The 22409-nt window shown below is 41.0% G+C and overlaps 1 protein-coding gene across 3 annotated transcripts in view; it reads right to left on the reverse strand.

The window, feature by feature from the left end:
* The window catches only part of maml3 (mastermind-like transcriptional coactivator 3), a 565727-nt gene that overhangs the window by 437568 nt on the left and 105750 nt on the right, over positions 1-22409 (reverse strand). The window lies entirely within an intron of this gene.

A 22409-nucleotide genomic window follows, 5' to 3' on the forward strand; every position in this document is an offset into this window, starting at 1 on the left:
ATCGCATTTTCTCTTAACAAGATGGTAATGAGCGGAAAGGGTCCTGACCCAAAACATCAACTTTCCTGTTCCTCTGATGCTGCCTGGTCTGCTGTGTTCCTCCAGCTCCACATTTCATTACCATTTCTAGAGCTGTTGCAATCAGTGTGACATTAAACGTTTTGTAGTACTTTGCTATAACTAAGTGGCTTGCCATTCAAGAAAGCAGCTACATTGCTATTTGTCAGGAGTAACATATAGCCTAGATCAGATAAAGATGGCAGATTTCCAGTCTTCAGGATGTTTGCTAAGCATGAGGTTTTACAACAACCTGGTAATTTTAGAGTCTGTTACTGAAGCCAATTTCTACATTGGAAATATTTAATTACATGAACATGAATTTCTCAACTATCATGGATACTGAGATCTTAACATGTATCCCTATAATCACTTATTCAGGCAAAAGTTGTCAACAGCATAATGGGTATTCTACCATGCTTTAATATGGTACCCTGTTGCATCACTAAGTTAAAAGATCTATTGAATGCCTTTAAAAAATCCTACCAAAATAAATCCAGTACAGTTCCCTCTTCTCTACTGCTCTACTATTTCTTCAAAAGTATTCTCTAAGGGTGGTCTATCCTTTTAGAAATCCAATTGGATTTGCCCCAGTTGACTCACATTTTGCCAACTGCTCAGTAATTTCATTAAGTAAAAGATACCTGTAGAGAGTGATTAGACCTTGTTACACCCATTAAATGGGTGTGAAATGATTGCAACAAGGGCTAATTTTGTCTGCTAATGTTCTGCTTCAAAAGAATATGTAAAAGACACATCTTAACATTGGTTACACTATTTTACATATGTCCCTGACAGCCATCTCAAATAGTTCCTGGAACAATTTACATTCTGCTCTAAACTGCACATTTCACCAATGTTCTCTCAATTCCCAAAACTGGATTATACATGAGAATGTACTGATGAAATTCCTTTAAGAAGCAGATTACCCTGTAATGTTGTCATATCCCCAGCAAAATATGAAAGACGCCTGTATTCAAATAGGCTCAATCCAATCTTCTTTCACCTTTGGAACATTACAGGGCTAGTTTATATACGGTCCTGTTAAATGTGCCTGACACAGGAATACAATAAGAGGGAAGCTTGGGTCTAATACTGACATAACAACTACTCACATCTCACAAATGTTGCTATTGTGTTTTAAGTATGGCACTCTAGGGTCTCAACAAAATGAGGTGGGAAAATATAATGGTACTAAAGATTCATACTCATAAATGCTGCAACTAATGTTTTTACCTTTTCTTGCAAATTATTCCAATTCAGCAAAATGTAATAACCCATTTGGGTGCCATGGATACCTCACTCAAGTGAGTATTCTTAACATCTGGGCCCAAAACAGAGTGCTGTTGACTAGGTGTTGGAGAGGACATGTCTTCCCTCTCAAGTAGCACAAAAGATCCAAGGGCATTATTTCAAAGGGAAACACAGGCCTTTTCTCTAGTGCCCTGCCTATTATTTATCCAACAAGCAACATCACAAAACACAGTTCATTAGGCCATTACCTCATCGCTGTTTGTGGGATCTTGTTGTGTTCACACTGACTGCCATGTTTCCTACATTGGAGGTAACAGCTCACAAGTGGTCTTCCTTAGGTGACATGTGCTTTGAGAAGACCTGAGGTAATGAAAGGCAAGCTCTTCAGAATTGTCTTTCACAAAGGTGGAGTTACCAAATGGCTGTGCTGACTTCTTCTCAGCGACTAATTTATGCCTGCATGGCCAAACCGTTAGACGAAGTCTAGTGGCTATTATTAGAACACTAATCTGTCATTTACCAGAGCTATTTCTACAATTGGTGGCCAAAGCCAGCATTGGGATTTACAGGACACCATTAGACAGCGTGATGATATAACATCTAGATCTAAGCATATGCTGGGCCATGAAAATAACAGCTAAGCACCAATATTTCAGGTGATAGGTACTGAATCTCAATGATGGGTGTTGGGTGGGAATGGGGAAGGATGGAGACACACCAATTGGGAGTCAGGTGCTTGACTAATACGGTGGACCTAAAGTCAAAAGGCCAATGTCGTGGATTCCTCAGCGATTGGTAACATAGAATAGCAGCTGCACAGGCCTCCAAGTAGCTCAACTGCTGGAGTCGCTCTTTGCTGAGCTTACCATTAACCCAGGAACAGCTCTAACAGGTGCTGAGGCCCGCACAAAAATAAAAGGGAGAAAATAAGTTTGAAATATAGGGAAGTATGTGAAAGAAGTAAATAAAAAGTGAGCCGAAATTCTAAGCAACTTCCTCCTTCTATTTTCACTTTTGCAAACTGTCTAGGCTCGAATTTAACCTCGCACTATTAATCCTGATATTTCGCTCAGCTTCACTGAATGAAACCATCTGTCATGTCTCCTTTTGATCACACATAGTGTGCAGAGGATTTAACTGAGATGAAGGTGCCCATATCCTCTGGTATGCGTCTGTAGCACAGTTTCACCTACAGGAAGGAGACAGGTCCAGCAAACAATATCAGAGGAGCTGTGTTTCACAGGGCTCAGTGAATCAGTAGCACAGAATCCCTTCCCAACTTGCATTCCACGAGACAGGAGTACAAAATCAATGGCACTGCCCATTTCCAGTCTGTAATCAGTGCTGATTCTATGGTATTCTCAGAACAGAGCAATTTCAAAGAATTTTCCAGCCAAGTTCAGAATCAGGTCACCCTTAGCAGAGATTACACCGGGCCCGATTTAGAGGTAAAACCTGACTTTGGGTCAGAATGTAAAATGATTAGCAGTGAATTAGCAGACTTTTTTTATATCTCTGCTAGGTTTTATTAAACTTTAAGTCAATTGAAATAAAAGCTGGGAGAAAACTAAAATCAACAATTGATTCACTGAATCAGATATTGATGCAAAACACTGTCCATGCCACTAAGCTAGATTTGATTTGGCATGAAGTTATCAAAATAGTTGACTATTTTTTGTTACACAAAACTGAGTAATTCAATTCATTCCAAAAGGACTAGGACTTAGTAGCACATCTGGATCTGAATATCGACAGATAGTGCCAGAACAAGACAGCTAAAGGGACTGCAGAGCAGTCTGGCGGAGGAGTGAACACAGCACAGTGGGCAATGATGATGAATGGTGATACGACACAGCGTAGCTGACTGAGGAACAAAGCCTGTACATTAGTACAACAGACCTGTGCAGTAGGGAGGTCAGTTAGGCCAGTTGGCTGCACAGCTGGTTTGCAATGCAGAGTGGTGTCAACAAGATAGGTTAAATTCCCACACTGGCTGAGGTGACCACGGAGGACTCTCCTTCTCAACCTCTCCCCTTGTGTGGTGACCCTCAGGTTAAATTAACACCAGTCCGCTCTCTCTAATATGGGACTAGCTCCATGGCAGTACAGTACCATACAATATATATATGGTACAGTACGATAGACCTGACTGAACAGCGACGATAAAACAGCAAACTGAAAACAATGTTGAGGGGCTGACGGGGAACAAATACTTTATAGTCAGAAGAATGGCGGGCTGAAATGATATCGTGGAACCTGGCAGCAGCTGTTGAAATGGTGAACCTGACACACCAGCTGAGTTAACAAAGTGTGAAGCTGGATGAACAAAGCAGGCCAAGCAGCATCTCAGGAGCACAAAAGCCAACGTTTCGGGCCTAGGCCCTTCATCACACCAGCTGAGGTGCTAGTTACAGAATATTCTTCAGTGAAACAACACTGATTTTTCCATATCACGGTTGTTGGATATCATTTAAGTGCAGGCCACTACAATTCAAATTTTTATTGGTCCCAATTAAGAGCTTGTTTGAAGACCTAAGCTATTACTCCAACATCACACTGCTGAATTTCCAATCGACAAGTCACCCTGTTCAACCACAGGACAGTCACAGCAGGCCATGCAACACTGGCAGAAGGACAAGTTTCCAAACTCAGCCATGCCACAAAGTGTAAAGTTAAAATGGAAAGGCACTCCATTCCGAATGTTCTCATTGAATTTTCACAACTGCCTGCAAGAGGCCTAAAAGCGTAAGGATCCTTGATACTTTTTTACTTGAAAACTGGTTGGTTTGAGGTGAAGATATCTGAATAAAAGGGATGAAAGTTCAATTTTTAAAGGAAGGATGGGTGGTGGGAAGCTGAATTTTAGTTAAAAAGGCATGGCACAGGTAGAAAATATCTGACACTCCAAATTAATATAGAAGTTCCACAGTAGACCCAGATGGCTAAATCCTACAGGTCATTCTGGTTGAGGCAGCGGTTCTTCAAAAACTGAAAAAAGACAATTGTAATGTGCTTCCACTCATTTCATATAAGCAAGACCAGGCTATTCACCCACTTGAGCCTGTTCTACCACTAAATCAGGTTATGCCAAATAGATCCGAACAAAGTTTCCAAAACACGAAAGTGAGATATTCGTGGTGATCTGGTCAATATTCATTCTGGAGAAAACATCAATAAAAATAGTTTTTTTTTGTCTGTTTCCACGGAATACTGTTTATGAGAGCTTGTTGTGTGAAAATGGGTTTCAAAAGCAACTACACTTTAAAACAAATTAATTGACCCGAAAGCACTTTCAGATGTGCCAGGAACAGATTAAAAAAGTAGACACTGACACACGAGATCTAGTACTGGGTCTCTACTCCTGAGTAAGATAATTCAGAGAAGTGTTTTCTTTAGATCCACAATTCTATTTATATAACACTTCCAACAAAAGAAAGTAGCCCAAGTTACTTCATAGAACCATTGTCAAACAATTGACACCTGTTATGATCTCAGCAGATGGTAATATGGGATAAGTCAGATTCTACGATGAATCCTGGCTTGACAGACCCACAAGTTTTATTTTTGTAATCTAGTTGTCAGGGTGGTCAGTCACTGAATATTCACTCCAGGCTGTCAATGAACTTTTAACTCAAAAAACAAGTCTAGAGCATAAAAGAGAAATAAAAGAGATGGAAAAATCTCAAGATAAACAGCAAAAAAATTCAACCCTTTTCACCACAATATCCTTTACAGACGCTCAACTCCAGTGAAGTGTCATTCCTATCTTCATCCAAGTTCTTGCTCAACTGACAAAGGACCCAAGTGTTTCCTTTTAGCAAATTTCTACACATTTACAAGATGTAATTCTATTCTGTCTCCCCTGGAACACAGACACAGGCTAACTCACTGACATTTCTTACTGAGCTCCACGGGGTTGCTAAAAGTGTTTAGTTTCCTATTGAGTTCTGAAGACTTAGATTCAGTCAAAACTGAAACTGCCCTCCCGCTGGCATTGATCATTTCTACTGAAGTCATGTAATACCAATAACGCTCTGAAAGCTTGAGATTTTAAATAAACCTGTTGGACTATAACCTGGTGTCGTATGACTTCTGACCCTGTCCACCCCACTCCTACACTGGTACCTCCACATCATTTCTACTGAACTGTAACCTGTTGCTGGTTTCTGGCCCCTGATTCTGTGGGTCATAAATTACTCAACCTAATAAATAATTCGGTAATTGTCACACCAAGTAGCATTGCTAGTCATTTAGCTTAAATTACACAATTTATTGGAAATGCTCTTTTGACTTGCTTCTTTAAAAAAAAATTAGCCCCTTCAAAAAAGATGTCACCTTCACAGAATTAATAAACAAAAGAATTACCTCCATTTTAGATTGCAAGTTTCCAAATAATAATAATACATAACAAACTTTCATTACACACCAATCCAGAAAAAGATACTTGGATGAATGGCTAAAGGTGTGGTCAAGAGTGTATCTCTGGGCTATGGGTTTAAAATAGTTAGATGGCTGTTTTTGACCAGCTCCTACTCAATAGGTCAAAGGGTACTTTTCTATACTTCAGACCTCTATGTCCCAATCTCAGTGGAGTGTTTTAAAAGGAGGAAGTTCCAGATATTGGGTTCTCCGCAGCTGAAGGCATTGCTGCAAAATGGAGTAATTAAAATCAGAACTGGATAGTGTTGAGGGCTGTAGGGTTGGAGTAGCCTGTGGAAAATGGCATGGGCGAGGTCATCCAGGTGATCTGTAGACAAGAGAATTTTAAAATCAGAGTTGAAACACTGGAAGCCAATATAGGTTGTTAATAGCCACAGAGGTAATGGGTGAATGGGACTGACTGCTAGTTATATAGGGACAGCAGAGTTTTGGAACTGAGGTTTATAAATATAAAGGAATGAAACCAGGTGAGGAAAATCCTACCTGGCTTGATGAATAATGAATTGGAGGATGATAATGTGGTCAAACCTGTGATTACTGAAGTCTGTCATAAAGATGTTACTTGTTATTTGATAAAAGTTAATGCAGTACTGTAGCAAGGGAAGAAACCTGATTGAAAGGGTTTAAGCATGCAGCTGATATTGGTTTGGAAGATTATATCACCTTCAAGGATGTTGGTGGGGAAGGTGGGGAGTGGTTAGCGATGGGGTGGTGGCTACTAAGGGAAGAGCTTTATCAGTGATGTTCTTTTTTCGAGAGGGCAATGATAGCATATTTGAGGGGAGGTTTGCAGTACAATGAGGAGAAAGAACGGTTAACAATATCTGCTAACATGGGTTCAACAAAGGAAAGCAGTAATGAGCCATTCAGTAGAAATAGGGCCAAGGGAGCAGGATCTCCGACAGAACATTACAGGAGTTATAATAGAAACTAGGGAAAGATAAAGATAAGAATTGAGAGATCAGAGGAAGGTTGGGGGAGGGGTGAGATCCTGATGGGGATGTTTGATTTGGTGAGCTAAGGGGAAGGGAAGAGAAGGGACTGGCACAGGACGCTGATACATGGTCCCAATATTGCTCCTTGAATCTTTCTTTAACTGCAAATACATCACGTCTTGGCCATGCAGCAAGTACTATACTTACTGGGCACATTTCTTATCCTGCATAAAGCACTGTCTTTGGGTGTGGGTTCTTACAGTACTGCTGTAAATACTGTTAACAGGGCATTACAGCACTCAACTCTTAAAAGCAAAACTTGCCATTGTTCCAGAGAACCGCAGGGCTGCTCTCTTAGTACAGATGGTGAGCTTAACCTAAGGGTTACTATGCCTCAGGTGTCGGGGGGCCGGCGTTGAGGTTGAGAAGGCCAGTATAGGAAGTGCACCTGCACTGTTGGAATCACTCTGCGTGGCAAACCAGCTGCCCATTGGTACTGTACAGGACAATAATATTGGGCCATGGTCTTAGAAACTACAGTTCAGAAGGTGACTGTTTGGTTTGTATTATTCTTCAATTGGAGCTTTCTACATTCATTCCGTCCTTCAGTGTTTTTTTCCCAAATTCTTTGAATCTCTTGTTTTTCCAAATACTTCAAGTGCCTCAATCTGAAAAAAATGTTCATTTACCTGTACTGCCGTCTAGCCATCTCTTTATCAAAACTGGTACAGTGCCTTTAACACTTCGAACTTGGATTTGTTTTTGCAACAAGTCTGTCTGTGACACATTATCAAACACTTTCTGAAAATCAATACATCATACACTTCCTTTACTTAAACATTTTTGTAATTTAGTCAAAGTTCAAATCAGTGAATCATTGTCTGTTCTTTTGGGTTCAGGCTGATCATCCGCAGTTAGCTCATATCTTTCTACATGTTTGCTAATCAACCTTCAATTTCCTGTCTCTTCAAGGAAGAAGTGTATAACATTCACTATTCTCCAGTATTTTGGCACAATTCCAGTTTCCAAAGTTGTTTTTTAAGGAGAAAATTAAGGCAATATTGTAATCTTGTAAGCAAGGACTATATCTGAATTTAAAAGGGAACTGGATAGCTGGATAAATAGAATGATGTTAAGTGATATGACAAAAGAGCTAAAAAATATAAGATGAAGAGTCAACACAAAGAAAGATGAGAAGCACCTGTTGGCTTGCTTTTTGCGTAATAATTTCTATGTCAGTACAGTACTGTGGAATGCTACACTAGGAATAACATTACTGTGTTAAATGCAAGGACCCGATAAACAGGGAAGTAATATTAGTGCTTTTCCAGTAGTAAACATTACTAATATTTAGTACTAGCTCAAAAGGTCCTTGCAACATGTGCTGTATTAACTTTTAGTACAAGGATGTGGGCCTGTATAGAACTCTATAGAACCCTAGCTAGGATTAGTACAAGTACTGGTTCATTTTTCTTTATAAAATGAACTGATCTTTATTTTCCTGTTCTATTTTTCAGAACAGAATAATCCATGTATATACGCAAAAACTACTACAAATAATATATTATTTCTTTACAAGCACTGCAGAGATTTACATATGATAAGATGAGCTTGCTACTGAAGGAACAACTGAGGCACTATTCATGTCACCTGCAGTCTGGCTTTCCCCAGGAGAGGCTGGAGTTTAAAATCGTAACTCTAGCTACAGTACTTCAATTTTTTTTAGTTGTATAAAGTGTATGTTCAAACATGGCCCTTTCACCTCAGGGATCAGGACTGAAAATCCAATCATACAGCTGACCTTTGACCCCTGTCTCAGCTGACCGTCTTCAAGTCAGCTCTGTCTGGCTTTGGGCAAAGGAAAATGTAGTAGGAAAGAAAATGCCACTTGCACTGCTATCTGAAAGCCTAGGAGAGTCAAGGAAGTTACTTATACCCAGAGAATGTTGATCAAGCAATTACTGCCTATGGAAGAAAGGACCTTTTGACCTAGAATGCAGAGACGGATGTGTCTTTTGTTAACAATGGGCTCCAGTTTGTTTTGTAGATACTGAAGAGGTTGTTTTTCCTGGCTAGAGAATCGAGAACATGGGGGCACTGCCCACAGAAACACGTCTCGATCAATTATGCCTGAGATGAGGAGACATTTCTTCAGAAGCTTGTTAATCTTCAGAATTATCCACCCCGCACAATGTGGTTACTCCATTATTAATGCATATTCAGAGGTACTTGATCTCTCAGGGAATTAAGGGTACATAGAACAGCCAGAAAGTTGCAGAAGATCAGCCATGATTGCAATGAATAGTAGCGTAGCCTCAAGAGGACAACAATCTACACCAGTCCCCTTTACTTATATTCTATTGCCTTGGGCATGAAGTATTACCTGTGCTCTGTAAGCAACATACGTACTCTTTTCTGCACTCCACTCAGAAGATGCTTAATGCCTAAGTGATAAGACAAAAATCTACCTCAGAATACTGACTCTTAAAATCCTATTCCCAAAATGTGGCAAGCTTCGAAACTAATCCAGGTCCCATTAGGTGGCAAAAATCTCAAGACATCTACATTGTCACACAAGAAGATCAAGAAAACTGAACCAACAACTTGCACTTGATAGTGTACAAGAATGTTATGAAAATCTGTTTGATTTGCAGTTGCAAAACCTTTTTCTTTTTGGATTATCATCTTCATTCACAAAAGTACTGGGGCAAACCCAGGGTTGTGCTTTTACTAAAAGAGCATTAAAAGATTATGGTAAGGCCAGGCGGAGAACTTCATTAACATTTTTGTTTGCTGCCTCCTTTGTTTCAGTGTGATGCTAAAATGTCACACAGAGCCCAGGAATGTGCCTTCCCACAGCGCCAGCTTAGTTTGCTAAATAACATTCTCATCTCAGAAATAGAGACAAAGTTGTGGGTTTCAACTTCTGCCTCACGACGTAACTTTGAACTGATATTCAAGTACAGCAGTGAGAGTGTGTGGCACTGTCAGAAAGGCTACTGAGACTCGATCTGCTGATTTTGTTGGCTTAGGTGGCATTATAGATCCCTTGGTGTTGTTGGAAGAGCTGAGTATTCTCATCCCGCCACATCAGTCAACCAAGACTATCAAAAGCAGCGTAATTGGTCATGCATCTCATTACTTTGTGTGTGTGGCGGATAGAGTTATGCACAAATGGACTGTTACATTTGACTAAATAAACTTGCAATTCATTGTTTTTGAAGATTCAGTGACGCTAGAGAAGGGTGTGGTCAGGATATGGTCAAACCATATGCCTTTACTGTGCGTAAAAACAAGGACTTTTTTTTAAAAAAAGAGAATGTCTCAAAGTCATCAGTGATGTTGAACACAGATGGTTTTCAAATAAGTGGGTCTATCTTTGACTTAATGCAGTCCTGATAGTCCACAGCCAAGCCTCAACATTAACTTAAGTGCTGTGTGAGAATCATGGTGACAGATTCTACCACAGTAGCAACACTGTTTCTGTTCAGATGAATTATCTCTCCCCTGGGTTTTCAACTAACAATTACTCCAAACAAGTAGAAGAGGATGAACATAATAATGTGCAGTCTGGAAATGGGGATATTTTAAGTGCTTTGCTCTCTAATCACCTTCATCTTTAAATAATCAAATTTTCTTCTCACCGTCCTCTCCCTAAAGTCCTAACTTTTGCAGAAGTACAATTCATTGAAAATCAACAGCACTCTGGCACCTCAAGGAAGTTTAAACTGACAGCGAGTGGGGACTGATTACTTAGCTCTGCAACATCACAACTCTGGCTACACCTTCCTGCAAAAATATGTCTGAGTGGAGGAGCAAAACTGCTGGGGGAGGCAGAAGAGACAATTCGAGTCTGATTGGGATGCAAGCCCCAGAGTTCTAGAATTATAGGAGAATCATATCCAACCCCCTACCCTCTCCCTGTCACCCTGCATTTCCCATGGCCAACCCATCTAGCCCACACACCACTGAACACTACAGGCAATTTAGCACGGCCAATCCACATAACCTGCACATCTTTGGACTGTGGGAGGAAACTGGAGCACCCAGAGGAAACCCACGCAGACATGGGGAGAATGTGCTAACTCCACACAGACAGTCGCTTGAGGGTAGAATCAAACCCAGGTCCCTGGCACTGTGAGGCAGGAGTGCTAACCACTGAGCCACCATATGTCCCACTGCATTTCTCCATTTTCAGTCAAAAGGAACCGAGCCTGGGATGATCAAGAACTAACTCTGCTTCAGTCTTTGAACTCTTGTCTTTGGGTTATGCAAGTTGTGGGTTCAAGCCCCACTCTTTAGCCTTCAGTGCAAAATACAGCCTGACACTCAAGTGCAGTACTAAGGGATTACTGCACTCCCTGATGTTTTTTGGATTAAGATATGAAAACAAGGTCTTCCACGTTTACCTGTGAAATTATGCAAGATTCCAAAAGAAAGAGGAGTGGAGTTCTATCCAGAATCCTGGCCAATATTCAGCCCTCAAACAACATCACCAGAAAACAGACTACCTAGATACTATGGCAATTCTGTTTATATGATCTTGTTACGTAGAATGTGCCTACCACATTTCCCATAGGAGTGCATTAATTGTACTATGGAAGTATTTCATTGACTATACTACATGTTGGGATATCCTGTGGTCTCGAAAGACTCTTTATACATACAAAATATTTTTGACATGGTTAGAGAGATAGTAGGAACTGCAGATGCTGAAGAATCTGAAATAACAAGGTGTAGAGCTGGATGAACCCAGCAGGCCAAGCTGCATCAGAGGAGCAGGAGAGTTTGACGGCCCGAAACTTCAGCGTTCCTGCTCCTCTGATGCTGCTTGGCCTCCTGTGCTCATCCAACTCTACACCTTGTTATCTTTGATATGGTTAATCAGGTTTCTTAGAAAAAATCTAGACAGAAACCAATTAGGTGAAAGAAAGAGTAAGTCAGAAATTGACTGAGAAAGACTGTAAATTGGAGTGAAGCAACTGGGATGCAGTTGCAGGATTTATTTCCTGAGCCACAGCAAGATGTGAATGTTTAAAACTGGAAAACTTTTAATTAGGGGACATTCACTTAACCATTGGGCTAAGACTGTATATCTGTCTGCGTGATCAAGTAATTATGAGTTAATCTGTGGGTGGGTGAGTGGGCGAGAGACAGACAGAGAAAATCTGTTATTACAAGCGGGTCTGTTTAAGTGCAAATTGGCAGGTAGCATTTATCAGAAGGACAAAAATGAAATCAGCTCAAGTAATGCTGAAGAATCCAGTCATGAATGGCGTGAAACAGTATCTCAGCCTTTGAACAAATAAATTAAAATGTGAGGATTACATTGAGGTAAGCATTATTTTTGTGAAGTAATGCAAACGGTATCCTACATCATTCCACAGTTTTAACATGGAATCACTGGGGATTTTCTGAAGGAAAAGGACATGCTAAAGTGGGAAATGGTGCATTCAGTTCTTCTCCAAACAAGTGCTGGCAAGAAGAAATCAAACACAACACACCGGGAACACTCTAACTCACATTCTCCAACTGGTTAAATGCTGCCGGTTATTTTTCCAAAAGCTGTCAGCTCTTGTCTGAGTTACCTTGAAATTTTCCAAGTCACAAGGTGCAGTCTTTTAAAGATGGACTTAAGGTTTTTGTTTAAAGAAAAGTGCAGTAGTATCTTGGAGATGTGGTTTGTTCAGAAAAACCAAAAAGATATCAGTGATCGTTTCATGAATATTTTTAATTTTGGGTTTCACTTCCCTATTTATCCACTGTGTTTTGTTTCCTGCTACTTTTCCTCAATTCTACATTTTGATTCCTACAGTAGTCCTTTAATTATTTAATTTTATGTTGTTTTTTAATCTTGTCCATGTACTTCAATTCTACTTCTATGCCACATTCCCATGCATTACAAAGAAAATTAAATCCTGCTAGCATTTGCACACACTCTTTGCTCTGGATTTAATAGCTAAGAGATTAGCAACTGCAACACTTTCTTGACACATAAAAGGTCATTACATTGGCCCTGCAATCCCTGTAGGAAGCTGCATTCAAGATGATCATATCCTTGAGCATTTGAAATTTCAGGCGGTGAATTGGGAATATCATGCAAGAAGCATCCCTGCAAAATATTAAAGTATTGAGGATGCAATTTGTTCCCACAATGTAAGTAAGCCTGGATTTGAGTTTACTCGCTGAGCTGGAAGGTTCGTTTTCAGACGTTTCGTCACCATTCTAGGTAACATCATCATTGAGCCTCCGGTGAAGCGCTGGTGTTATGTCCCGCTTTCTATTTATCTGATTAGGTTTCCTTGGGTTGATGATGTCATTTCCTGCATTGGTGATGTCATTTCCTTTCATTTTCTCAGAGGATGGTAGATTGGCTCCAAATCAATGTGTTAGTTGATGGAGTTCCAGTTGGAATGTCATGCTTCTAGGAATTCTCGTGCGTGTCTCTGTTTGGCTTGTCCTGGGATGGATGTGTTGTCCCAATCAAAGTGGTGTCCTTCCTCATCTGTATGTAAGGATTCTAGTGATAGTGGGTCATGTCTTTTTGTGGCTAGTTGATGTTCATGTATCCTGGTGGCTTGCTTTCTGCCTGTTTGTCCAATGTAGTGTTTGTCACAGTTCTTGCAAGGTATTTTGTAGATGACGTTCGTTTTGCTTGTTGTCTTTATAGGGTCTTTTAAGTTCATTAGCTGCTGTTTTAGTGTGTTGGTGGGTTTGTGAGCTACCATGATGCCAAGAGGTCCGAGTAGTCTGGCAGTCATTTCCGAAATGTCTTTGATGTAGGGGAGAGTGGTTATGGTTTCTGGGCCCGTTTTGTCTGTTGGTTTGGGTTTGTTGCTAAGAAATCGGTAGAGTGTGTTCACTGGGTACCCAGCGCTTCACCGGAGGCTCACTGATGATGTTACCTAGAGTGGTGACGAAACGTCTGAAAACTAACCTTCCAGCTCAGCGAACAAACTCACATCCAGAAATTCAACCTGAGCTACAAATCTTCTCAAAACTTGCTAGTAAGTAAGCCTAGTGACAACTTGTGGCGATGCAGAAAATGTGCAAGGGATAAAGACGAGAGTCTGGATGGAGGCACTGACCCCAATTATTGGGTAGAAGGTTGGAGATGTGCCCAACCCTGCTTTACTGCCACTGGAAGCCAGGACCAAGATTTTATCATTGTAAGGCAATTACCAGCAGACACCCTTTCTGCCTCTCTCCGGTAAGATGCCCCACCTCTGCTAATTGCTAGCCAGACAGCTGGCAGCTCATCAATCCCAGCAGTGCTATCAGAGGTGGTGACAACTGCTGGGACTGCAAACATGTGGAGGCTGTACATGCAGGTTAAGTTAAAGAGAGGTTTGAGGTTCACCCAGTCGGAACAGCCAGGCTCTGGCGAGAGCCAAGCAGAATAGTTCCACCTTGCAAGCCGGGTGATATTAAAGTGGCTGCACAGATGTTGGGTTTTCATTCCAGGTTACAGTAATGGAAGTCTTCCATTTTGAAAAATATAAGAAGACATAAATCCATTGCATCCTACCACACTCCCCATGTCAAGTGAAGCCCTGTACTCAACTTGCATGCTCTCCACAAATCCCACACAGCTACACCACCATACTCAGCCTCCATATGCTCCATGCTGAAATATGATCCTCTACCAATCACCCATGCCCTTTTATGCCAATTTTGTGCCAACCCATACTCCCAACTACAATTTACCTTTATGCCTAGCATGCCACCTCGCATAGATTTCACATAGGAAGACCTCAAGACACATGCAAAGATGAGACAAGGTAAAATTCTATTTAATAGATACATGGCAATAGGCACATGGATAGGAAAGGCTTATGGGATATGGGCCAAATGCAGAAATATGGGACCAGTTCAGTTTAGGGAACCTGGCTGGCATGGACGAGTTGGGCCAAAGGGTCAGTTTCTGTGTAATATAACTCTATAGCTGTGTATTGCAGATTTTCCCATACAGTGAAATCACAATGAGTAAAAGTCAGATAACCGGAAACTATGGTTGTGGTGAAGTTGTCAGCTATTCCCACTGCCAGAATTAGAAATCCAACAGTAGGATGCCAGAGATAAACCAAGGTTCCAGACTAGTAACTCTGGGCAGTCCGAATGTCTGCATGCCTGTCATACAATGACGCTAACAAGCGTGGAATTAGGCAATGCGAGAGAATACAGTCACAGGTAAGCCATCATTCAACATCAAGACTTCTCTGTGAAAGGATGTTCAAACACTGCAAAAGCTAAGCCTGTGAGGATGTTAAAAAAGTTGATACAGCAGCTGGAAAACCATGGTGGGAAGTGAAAGCAGACATCGCTGAGGAGCAGGAGATTCGACTACTGAGTTTATCAATCATGCTGTAAGACTGAGTGAACACCTCAGAGTCGTTCAGCGAACAAGCATACTCTCTAGCAGCACAGAGGATGGCAAGGACTGTCCATCTCAACATCATAAAGCTCTGCTAATATGGTTCATTGGATATTGGAACAGGTTCTATTCAGACTGCAATTGTCCCAGCTAAACATTTACTGTACAAGACGCGAACAAATCGGAAACAGACATTTTTCAAATATTTACAGCTTTGCTGTTGAATTATTTTTAAAGCACATTAGTAGAAAGAATGGGGACACCACTGTCTTGAAGCTCAAATTTAATACACATTTATGGCAGGGCCTCTGCTGGTCATTACATTACCTTATTAATATCAGTTCACAAAATGCATTCAATCAACTACACAATCACTTGTAGGAATAAACATTTCATTCAAGTGCATAATCCTGTATAACAATAAGCATTGACATTCATTGACAGACCCACTTCAAGGAGTCCGTATCCACTGATAATGGATGGTCACACAGTAGAAACTGAATAATGGCAATCCTCAAGCTTATGTCAACAGCCAGAGAGAAACAGAAACCAAAGATCTTTAAACATGGCAGATACTTTTATTCAAAGACTTAAAAGGGCAAGACTTTAAATACCTTATAAAAACCAAAAGAACTGAAACAAAAACAGAAATTGCTGGAAAAGGTCAGCAGGTTTGGCAGCATCAGTTCTAAGAAAGGCTCTCTGGACCTGAAACATTAACTTTAATTACCTTGACAATCTACTAACTCCCTTAGACCACTGCTTTTTGACAGATCACTGAGGTTTTTGAAAGGTCCTTTTGACAATTTGACACTGCACTATGACCATTCCAATGATGGTTCTAATAATCTTAACAATTAATATGCTTATATAGATTTTACATACAGTTGTACCTACCTTGAACCATTCCAAGGGCCCTTACCTCCCCAAAAGGTGCCACAGACCATATCCAAAGGGATATCTTGGCTATCCAAAGAAATACACAAAGTTTAGACATATTCATACCAGGTCTGCCATGCACACTTCATTACAACATTACTCAGCGGTGCAGGCAGTTGAGATTTTTATTGGTAAATTTTGACCCAGAAATGCTGTGGTCAGGGCAGTACTTGCAATTCCATTCTGATCCAATGCAACAGATTGGCAAAAATCCAGATCTTTTCTCCCCTCTCCCTTTCTACAGTTGGGTACAATGGAGCTTTCCCATATAGTCAAAAGTGAAAAATTGAAATTGCATTGTGGCATTGAGCCACACATATTCCACCCCCCAGCTTTGATTTCCATTAATTTAGATGATCTAAGATGTGTGCAAAGTACCATTTATATCAATGTGACTCTATGGAAATCAGACAGGATTTCACAAACTGATGCCTCTCTCATACCCCTTGCTGAAGTGTGCGCATAAACGTCAGGGGAAGACAGGAACAGGCACTGCATTGATGCCTAATGATGACCTCACTTGTGAACAGTTACTGCTCCTGGTTTGCGCATTAAGGATGGGCACTTGGATGAGCCACGCAATTTTTAGTAATTGGTGTCATTGGCAAGAAAGAGGGGTGGGGAGAAACAAAGGCCAGAACAACGGGTTAAAAAGAAGTAGCAGAAGGTGGGAACTGAATTTTACATAAAAAACCAAATAAAATTTATGAAGCTCAACACCACGAAGAACGTGTTTGCCTGTATGTTAGTGGCAGAATGCAGCACTGCAGTTTTAGATTTAACATCCTGTTCAGTTCAGTCCAGCCCAGGGCATGGAAGCAAGAATGAAGCCCCCATTTTTGTCAGTCACTGTTCAGTTAGCACAGCAGTACTGGAGATGACTGGCAGCTACCCACAACTTGCACTGATACAGTGTGTTGTCTATTCAGAAGGCTCTGATTGTGCAATTATCTTCAGTACAGCAGGTACAGTGCTTTGTGAGAACATTGCCTCTTTTATTGTTCACCACCTCATTTTCTCAACGTCTGCCAAGCAATAAACTATTCCCTGGCCCCACCTCTGTACTGATTTCCGGTCAATGCAGCTAGGCTTGCAATAAATCCCAACTAGCCTCATCAGCAAAAAGCTGGAGGTTTCTGTCTGCAGCCACCGTAGTCAGGCAATTTCTACCTGCAGTCAGTGACATTCCTGACGGATATCAGGGACAGCAGGCTGTCTCAGGAATATCAATTCTTCTGCACACTGCTGGAAAGACATTTTCAAATGTATATCTGGCTTGATGGAAGATAGTGGACAAAGTAGTGAAGATCTGCAATAGGTTACATCAGGGATAACATACATGAAGCAAAGGAGGCAGACACCCAAGGGTGAGCAGTGGGAGCAGATTCATTTCACTTTTGGTGCTCAATGACCAACATCCAGATGCCTTAGTGGAATAAATGCTCAGTTAGAACATAAGCAAGAACAAAAGCAGAAGTAGGTCAGTTTCAATCCTAGGCTATTTGGATTTAGTTCATTACAATCAGGACAGCAGTGGGTGTTCTAAGGTCAACTTCTACGCTCCAGACTAGGAACAGAATCTGGTCTCCACTCGATGGCAGTCCCCCACCCAGAAGTGACATGTTTTGGAGTTCACAAAGTGCACATAATGGTACAAACTATTACAGGTGACCAACAAACAATGGTACTAGTTGATCTGATGACAGAGACCAGAAATCTGCCAGTGTCTATATGAAAGAAGGTTAGAAAACTAGCAGAACCTAGTATACTCATTGCATGTGCTGCCTGGTTGGCATTTATATTTGGCACTCTAATTTTGAAAAGTATTTTTCTCCCCATATTAGCCTGCTACTAAAACTTGAATATTGTACATAGAACCAAAACCACAAAAGATTAAAAACTTTTGGTGCATTGCCAAAATCAAACTATTATGAATTAGTTACCCAGCTAAATACTTGTCAAATTTCCACACTCTTAGCTCTTACCCGGTTCTATTTTTTTAAACTAGAAATACGCAGTTCAGACCTTCAGTTAAGCAATGACTGAAATAACCATTACAAAGACTGGTCTTGGCCAGACAGTTAAAGGAGTGGGACCACTGCAAATGAAGTAAGTAGTCTGCAGAGACTATCCAATTAAAAGGCAAACGCATAGGTTATTCAATTGTAAAATTGGGACAAAACCCAAGGAAAAGTAAGATATTTATGTCAAATGCATCTTATAGAACGGTTGCAGCTATTACCACACTATGCTGTGTAAACATTGTGTTGCCCCCATAATAACAAACCAACTAATAAACATTAAGGATCCTGTACATAGCAAGGGAGTTGAATGCTTTTGTGGGGCTCAATATACAAATGAGAAAGTTGGACTTTTCAAATGATCAAACCAAGACTGGTGGATGACAATGAAATGATATATTTTCAGTTGTTCGCACCAAACCAGTCTGCACCAGCAAAACTCATAACATGGTGTCCAACATTAGACGTGATTCTGGAATTCGACAATACTTGTCAAACACTCCTGCAAAGAACGACACAGACAACCAATTCAGGATCATCAGTTGGGCTCACAGTATGAGGCATTTGCATGTACTGGAACTTACATACATTAATGCATGGGGGCTTCTACTATGCAGATAAAATGAAAATGTACACAGCTACCATCATACCTGTTTCAACTTAAAAAAAAGGTGAAATCTAGACAATAGTTCATTTTTTACCCCATTTATCCTTACTCCATGCGCTCGTTTCAAATTTCAATCTTTGTACCTTGGGAGGTAGAGAGAGATGTTATTCAAAATACTCCCCCATTTAAACTGCTTTAATATTTTCTGTAGGTGCAGACATTATTTTTTGTTAAGTGACTCGAAAACTGTGGCACATTTCAATTAACAAAATGTTGCTCCTCTTTTAAAATGGAAAACATCACCACGTGGAAATGTGTAATTTTTTTTAAAAAGAAAGTATGCGCATATGTAGCGTTGGAAACCTGAACTAGACGTTACTTTGAAAATTTCAAGATGATGCAGCGAGTAGAAGACTGTCTAGTGGACTCGAGAAAGAAAGAAGGTAAAGTAATTTTCTGACCCTAGAAGGTGAATTTTGATTTTATGCAATAGTGCACAGGATGACATCAAGTGTGGAGTCATTGAAATAACTGGTAAAGGTCAAACACAGATACCATGTCCCTTTCCAAGATGATAAGGGCCGTTCTGATCTCAGTTTTAACAATGCAGCCCTGCACATCTTGTATGAATTTCCACACTATTATCCATTTGGTGGTACAGGTGCAATTTATTTCCTCACAACACGTGTAAGTATGAGAATGATAGCCTTGCTTCCTAGAAGGGCCCACTAGAATTTCAGGCACATGCAGACCACAACTTTGAGAAGGTCTGGTTAGATGTCCTGATAGAGAGCTGTCAACAGGCATGGCTCCCCAGTCAAAGAACAGACTGAGAAAGTGAAGCAATTTCTGTGTAAGGTTGTCAAGCAACATGGGGTAACTTTCAGAAACAGCACTGGTTTATGTTACCATGCAGGGACTGAACACAGCGGACTGGTGCTGAACGTGCGTACATTCCAAATGCCTTTGGTTTGGAACAAACTGTTAAAGAAACAGATTCATTACAGCACAGACAACAGCTGTTTGGCTCACTGAGTCCAGGCTGGCTCTCTGTAGAGCAATTCTGCTAATCCCATTCCCCAGTTTTCTCCCCACAATTGTCAAAGCTATTTCCCTCAAGTGCCCAGCTTTCAAAATCATTCATTACCAGTGTTTACAGCACATTCAAAGGCAGTGAGTAACCAGGTCAGTACTACCCAGGGTAAAAAGGTTCTTCCTCATATCGCCTTTGTATCTCCTGCCCAAAATCTTACATCTGTGGTTCGTAAACATTATCCCATGAGCTAAATTTGTTCAAGAAAAGCCATAAAGGAGAAGCTTAGGAACTATGGACCTGAGATTGCGATTTCAGTGGTGGGTAAGTTGTCGGAAAGTTAGGATTCACATGCGTTTAGAGAGGCAAGGAATGATTAGGAATAGTCAGCATGGTTTTGTGCGAGGGTATCCGTACCTCATAAACTTGATTGAGTTTTTTGAGGAAGTGGCCGAAAAGGTTGATGAGGGTAGAGCTATAGACATTGTTTACATGGACTTTAGTAAAGCCTTTGACAAGGTTCTGCATGGCAGACTAATGAGTAAAGTTAGATGACACGGGATTCAGGGTGAGTTTGCCAATGTCTTACAAAATTGGCTGAACAGCAGGAGGCAGAGTGGTGGTGGTGGGTTGCTTTTCAGACTGGAGTTACCAACAGCGTTCCACAGGGATCGGTGCTGAGTCCACTTTTATTTGTCATTTATGTAAATGACATGGATAAGAATATAGGAGGCATGGTTAATACATTTGCAGATGATGCTAAAATTGGTAGTACAGTGGCCAGCGAAGAAAGTTATGTAAGTTTACAATGAGATATTGAACAATTGGGTCAATGGACTGAGGAGAGTCAAATGAGGAGTTTAGTTTGGATAAATGTGAGGTGTTGCATTTTGGTAACACAAACAAGGGCAGACCTTGTACAGTTAAAAGTCGGGTCATGGGTAGTGTTGTAGAACTACAACTATAATGCGCTTAATGGCTTTGAAGTTTACATCACACGCAGACACAGCGGTTAAGAAAGTGTTTAGCAGCCTTGCCTTCATTGACCTTTGAGTTGGGACGTTATGTTCAGGTTGTACAGGACACCGGCGAGTCCTCTTCCCGAGTACAGTGTCCAGTTCTGGTCGCTGTTAAGTCGGAGAGGGTTCAGAAGAGATTTACTAGGACATTGCCGGGAATGGAGGGTTTGAGTTATAGGGAGATGCTGGATAGGCTGGGGCTTTTTTCCCTGGAGTGTAGGAGGTTGCGGGGTGACCGTATAAAAGCTTCCAAACGCATTAGGGATAAAGATAGGGTGAACGGCAGGTGTCTTTTCCCCAGGGCGCTGGATTTCAAGACTGGAGGGGGGTTAATTTTTAAGGTGAGACATGAAAGATTTTAAAAAGACGTGAGAGGCAGTTTTTTAAAAAAAGAGTGGTTCATGTGTGGAATGAACTTTCAGAGGGATGTGGTACAATTATAACATCTAAAGACATTTGGATAAGTACCTGAATAGGAAAGGTTTGGAGGGATGTGAGCCAAATGCAGGCAGGTGAGATTAGTTTAGCTTGGAATTATCTTTGGCATGGACTGGTTGGACCGGAGGGTCTGTTTCCGCACAGCAGGAGTCTATAACTCGACAAATGAGAACAGCTTTTTTCTACCATATCAAAACCTATCAGAGTCTTATATATCTCTGTCAAGCATCTCTTCAACTTCCTCTACTCCAAGGAGAACAATCCCAACTTCTCAAAGGTAACCTTGCAGCTAAATGTCCCCAATAACTGGAATAATTCTGGTAAATCTCCTCCGCACCCTGTCAAAGGCCTTCCTAGAGTATGGGCAACAGAACTAGACAGAATATCCTAGCGTTGGCCTAGTTAGAGCTCTACAAAAAGGTTCAGCGTATCTTCCATGCTGTTGAACTCAATACCCCCATTTATGAAGTACAAGATCTCGCGTTTGTTACTAACTAGTCTCTCAGAAAGACTCCTGGAAACGAGAACAACAAGAGGCTATTAGGCCCTCTGAGCTGGCTCTGCCGCGCAATAAGACCATGGTTGATCTGACATTCCTCACCTCCACTTTCCTGCCCTTTCCCCATAACCTGCAATTCCTCTATTGGTTAAGAAGCTATCTCAGCTTTAAATACACAGAAGGAAGCTGCCCCCACAACTCTACATGACAATGAGTTCCAAAGACACTCAACCCACTGAAAGAAAGAAATTCCTCCTCATCTCAGTCTTAAATTGGCGCCCCTTTACTGAGGCTACTCTGGTCCTAGATCCTCCCGTGAGAAAAAAGTATCCGCTCAGGAGCTAGCCCATCAAGCTCCTTAAGCATCCTATGCATGTCAATGAGGTCACAGCTTATTCTTCTCATAAGTAGAGTCCAAACCTGTTCAGCCTTTGCTCATAAGATCCAAACCATGTATCATCCTGGTGAACCTTATGTGAACTGGAGTAATACCTTTCCTTAAATAAAGGGGACTAAAACTGTTCACAATTCTCCAGATATGGTCCTGCCAGCATATTGTACAGTTGCATTAAAAACTTTGCTACCCTTGTACTCCAAACCCCTTTGAAATAAGGGCCAAGATTCCAACAGTCTTCCTGATTACCTGCTGCACCCATGAGCTGGCTTTGTGTAAGTACCCCCAAGTTACTCTGTGCTGCAGCTTTCTGCAATTTTTCTCCAATTAAATTATATTCTGTTCTTTTGTTCGTCCTTCCAAAAATGGACAACTTCACATTATCCCACATACTACTCC

Source organism: Stegostoma tigrinum, chromosome 1 (assembly GCF_030684315.1).
Source record: "Stegostoma tigrinum isolate sSteTig4 chromosome 1, sSteTig4.hap1, whole genome shotgun sequence".
Classification (NCBI taxonomy): domain Eukaryota; kingdom Metazoa; phylum Chordata; class Chondrichthyes; order Orectolobiformes; family Stegostomatidae; genus Stegostoma; species Stegostoma tigrinum.